Source organism: Trematomus bernacchii, unplaced genomic scaffold (genome assembly GCF_902827165.1).
Source record: "Trematomus bernacchii unplaced genomic scaffold, fTreBer1.1, whole genome shotgun sequence".
NCBI lineage: Eukaryota > Metazoa > Chordata > Actinopteri > Perciformes > Nototheniidae > Trematomus > Trematomus bernacchii.
Genome location: NW_022988142.1, coordinates 27,065 through 32,726, shown reverse-complemented (window position 1 = coordinate 32,726; position 5,662 = coordinate 27,065). Strand labels below are relative to the sequence as shown.

The following is a 5,662-nucleotide window of genomic DNA, read 5'->3' as shown; positions in this document are numbered from 1 at the left end:
CAAAACCCCAGAGCCATACAGTACCAGGTACCCTAACCCCCCACACCAGCCATACCCTAACCCAAAACCCCATTCCTACAGTTACTCAGGTACCCTAACCCAAACCCCAGAGCCATACAGTACCAGGTACCCTAACCCAAAACCCCAGAGCCATACAGTACCAGGTACCCTAACCCCAGGGCCACACAGTACCAGGTACCACTAAAACCCAAGACCATACATACTAGTTTACATTTTAAGATTATATTTTACCGTAATTTGAAACCTTTGAGGTGTGTTAACGTAAAGAGCACTTTCTTCTTATAACTAATATCCCTGTCAATGTATTAAACCCAAACACATGCTCATTGGTCCATTAGATCACAGCGGATCTTAGATTAGAAAAATCAGAAGAAGTGTAATGGTACCCTAAAAGATCCCAGCATGCACCGCATCATGAGCTTTATGAAGACAATAACATGTGAAATATGCACAAGTGCCTAACACTTGATATTTCTTCAATTGTATGGAACTAACTGAAGTGATGGATTGTTGTATCTGTCCTTCATGAATGTACGTGTTGACGCTGAGGCTCTGCGGCTCTGCTAACACACCGCTCCAGCTATGCTATGCTATGTTATGCCATGCTATAACCCAAACCCTTTTGTTGCAGTGAACTATGGGAAACATTTACAATGAATGGAGAGTTAACCAACGGTTATTGATCTCCTGTTTGTCCATCAGTCCATCAAAGCTAAGATGGAGGAGTTACGTCCCCTCATCCCGGTCCTGGAGGCCTACAAGGCGGACGCTCTGCTGGTGCGACAGTTTAAGGAGGAGGCGGCGTAACGTGACGGAGCTGCTGGGATCGCTGCAGGAGCAGCTGGGAGGTGTTGACTACCAGGAAGTCCACAGCCGAGTCCTGGACCTGGAGGAGCGGCTGAGGGCCTGCATGCAGAGGCTGGGTGAGCAAACACAATACAACCAACAGACCAAAACCCTTCTTCTGGGTAGCTCAGCTGGGTGAGTCCAAACTGGGCAGTCCGAACCGCAGCGGTCCAGTCCGATCCAGGACCCTTCGCAGGTCATCCCTACTCTCCTGCCCTGACTCTCAACATCCTGTATTCAGTGATGTCTCAGGAGTCTTTCTCCAGTGTTTCTGAGTCATTACTTTTTCATCATAATCATCTCTTTAGCAAATCATTAGTCCATCATGAATTTCTAATAAACGCGTTGCTAATGAGAACACATCAGTGTGTGCAGCTGTTCATGCCGTCCTGTTGCTTTTCAGCCTGCGGGAAGCTGACAGGAATTTCTGAGCCAGTCACAATCAAGACGTCTGGATCCAGGTTCGGATCGTGGATGACTGACCCGCTGGCCGCAGCTGGAGACAACAGAGTGAGTCCCATCTACAACACAACGTCACAACAACAACAACAACACAACGTCACAACAACAACAACACAACGTCACGAAAAAAACAACACAACGTCAACAACAGAATGTCATACAAAAACAACACAGTGTTACGACAACAACAACACAATGTCACGAAAACAACAACACAATGTCACGACAAAAACAACACAGTGTCACAACAACAACAACACAATGTCACGACAACAACACAACGTCAACGTGTTATTTTTGTGTAGACGTCAGCACTCTCAAATGTCACTGGTGAAGTGGCAGTTACAGTGGCTTCACATTCTTTCCCTCCTTCTGTTTGTGGGGACTCACCGCTCCTTATTCAGTTACTTGGTTCCTGGAGACACAAGTGTAGTTAGTGTGTTATGATGCATGTAATCATTTATCTACCCAAAGGAGGGAAATCGCAGCCTGGAAACTAGAGTCCTTTCTCATTTCTCTAATTCCCCTCCTCGACTCCTATCCTCGTGTCTTAGTCCCGCCCACAGGAGATGCGAGCGGAGGAGTCGAGGAGGGGAACCGAGGAGAGAGGAGGGGAACCGAGGAGAGAGGAGGGGAGCCGAGGAGAGAGGAGGGGAGCCGAGGAGAGAGGAGGGGAAGCAGCAGGCGGTTAGAGAAATGAGAACTCCTCTCCTCTGAGCGGTCATTTTAAAGAGACGTCCATTAATGATGACAGGAGGCACAGCAGCCCTCTGTCTGATGGACAGATGTGTTCATGATGACTTATATATTTACTTTGATTCATTCACAGTGCGGTATAATGAGACAATTACAGGCTACAGATGCAGACATATACACACATATATATATATAGGTATATATATATTTATATAAATATGTACAATTTCAAAAAAGTATGAGCACTCTCATAATAACGTAACACTATCAGAGACTGGATATATCCCCCCCCCCCTCTCCCCTCTCTGGTCGCTACAATGAGGAAATGAAATTACGGGCACACTGAAATCCATTTCCGGGTCACTACCGGAGGACCGAGGAGGCGAGGAGGCGAGGAGGCGAGGAGTTGAGGAGTCGAGGAGGGGAAATTAGAGAAATGAGAAAGGCCCAATGTCACGACAATAACAACACAATGTCACAACAACTAAAACGTCACGACAATAACAACACAATGTCACAACAACAACAACAACACAGTGTCACAACAACAACAACACAATGTCACAACAACAACAACACAACGTCAACAACACAATGTCACAACAACAAAAACGTCACGACAATAACAACACAATGTCACAACAACAAAAACGTCACGACAATAACAACACAATGTCACGACAACAACAACAACACAGTGTCACAACAACAACAACAACACAATGTCACAACAACAACAACACAACGTCAACAGCACAATCTCACAATAACAACACAACATCATCCAGCTGCGAATACGTCCACATGCTGGACGGTTGCAGAACACTGATAGGAGAGTTGATCTGTTGGTATTTGGGTCTACTTTAATGAAATACACCATTCAGGTGCATTGTGGGAAATGTAGGATGCAATGGTTTAGGACTATCTGCTGCTTGGATTTAAATCGTGGTTTGTTGTGTAGACAGACTAAGGTACTGTTTTCCCATAGTGGATATGCATATTATATCATATTATATTATATATATGATATAATATTAAATCATAGTAAAGTAAATATGAAATTATAATATATATATATATATATATATATATATATTTAAATCCTAATCAATATAAGATCATAATTAGAAATAGGAAATCAGTATATAAAATATGAAATCATAATGTATTAAATATGAAGTCATAACACCTTTCTCGGGTTTGGTTTCTTCCGTAGGTGTGGTACATGGACGGTTATCACAACAACCGCTTCGTCCGGGAGTACCCCTCGATGTACGACTTCATGACGACGGATAACTTCACGTCGCACCGCCTGCCTCACCCGTGGTCAGGGACCGGCCAGGTGGTGTACAACGGCTCCATCTACTTCAACAAGTTCCAGAGTCACACCATCATCAAGTTCGACTTCAGCACGTCGCTCATCAGCCGCTCCCGGCAGCTTGACTTCGCCGGCTACAACAACATGTACCATTACGCCTGGGGGGGGCACTCTGACATCGACCTCATGGTGGACGAAGGGGGGCTCTGGGCCGTCTACGCCACTAACCAGAACGCCGGAAACATCGTCCTCAGCCAGTTGAACCCAAACACTCTGCAGATCGTCCGCAGCTGGACCACCAACCATCCTAAACGCAGTGCCGGGGAGGCCTTCATGATCTGCGGGATGCTGTACGTCACTAACGGGTATTCAGGAGGAACCAAAGTGTACTACGCCTACTCCACCAACTCCTCCACCTACGAGTACATCGACATTCCTCTGACAAACAAATACAGTCATCTGTCCATGCTGGACTACAACCCGCGAGACAGAGCACTGTACGCCTGGAACAACGGCCATCAAGTCCTTTACAATGTCACGCTGCACCACATCATACAGTAACCACAATAACACAGGAACACATCTGTTACGTTCCCTCATAAACTAGGGGTACAAAGGGAAGTAACAAAATATAAAATAACCGGGAGAGAAATAAGAGAAAGGAAACTGAGTTGGCAAAATTAGTAGATAATGTTTAATTGTAGAAAAAAAGAAAGAAGAGGGCCAACAGTTACACACACAGGACCACATCATACTGTAACCAACACAGGACCACATCATACTGTAACTAACACATGACCACATCATACGGTAACTAACACAGGACCACATCATACGGTAACTAACACATGACCACATCATACTGTAACTAACACATGACCACATCATACTGTAACTAACACATGACCACATCATACTGTAACTAACACATGACCACATCATACGGTAACTAACACAGGACCACATCATACGGTAACTAACACATGACCACATCATACTGTAACTAACACAGGACCACATAATACGGTAACTAACACAGGACCACATCATATGGTAACTAACACAGGACCACATCATACTGTAACTAACACATGACCACATCATACGGTAACTAACACAGGACCACATCATACGGTAACTAACACAGGAACACATCATATGGTAACTAACACAGGACCACATCATACTGTAACTAACACAGGAACACATCATACGGTAACTAACACAGGAACACATCATACTGTAACTAACACAGGAACACATCATACGGTAACTAACACAGGACCACATCATACAGTAACTAACACAGGACCACATCATACTGTAACTAACACAGGACCACATCATACGGTAACTAACACAGGAACACATCATACTGTAACTAACACAGGACCACATCATACGGTAACTAACACAGGACCACATCATACGGTAACTAACACAGGAACACATCATACAGTAACTAACACAGGACCACATCATACAGTAACTAACACAGGAACACATCATACAGTAACTAACACAGGACCACATCATACTGTAACTAACACAGGACCACATCATACGGTAACTAACACAGGAACACATCATACGGTAACTAACACAGGACCACATCATACTGTAACTAACACAGGACCACATCATCGGTAACTAACACAGGACCACATCATACGGTAACTAACACAGGAACACATCATACGGTAACTAACACAGGACCACATCATACTGTAACTAACACAGGACCACATCATACGGTAACTAACACAGGAACACATCATACGGTAACTAACACAGGACCACATCATACGGTAACTAACACAGGAACACATCATACGGTAACTAACACAGGACCACATCATACGGTAACTAACACAGGAACACATCATACGGTAACTAACACAGGACCACATCATACGGTAACTAACACAGGAACACATCATACGGTAACTAACACAGGACCACATCATACGGTAACTAACACAGGACCACATCATACGGTAACTAACACAGGACCACATCATACGGTAACTAACACAGGAACACATCATACGGTAACTAACACAGGACCACATCATACGGTAACTAACACAGGACCACATCATACGGTAACTAACACAGGACCACATCATACGGTAACTAACACAGGACCACATCATACGGTAACTAACACAGGACCACATCATACGGTAACTAACACAGGACCACATCATACGGTAACTAACACAGGACCACATCATACGGTAACTAACACATGAACACATCATACGGTAACTAACACAGGAACACATCATACGGTAACTAACACAGGACCACATCATA

General features: G+C 44.2%; 1 pseudogene; it reads left to right on the top strand.

The window, feature by feature from the left end:
• The first annotated feature begins 723 nt into the window (after positions 1–723).
• On the top strand, positions 724–3,974 carry LOC117475815 (annotated as a pseudogene).
• Positions 3,975–5,662: the final 1,688 nt, after the last annotated feature.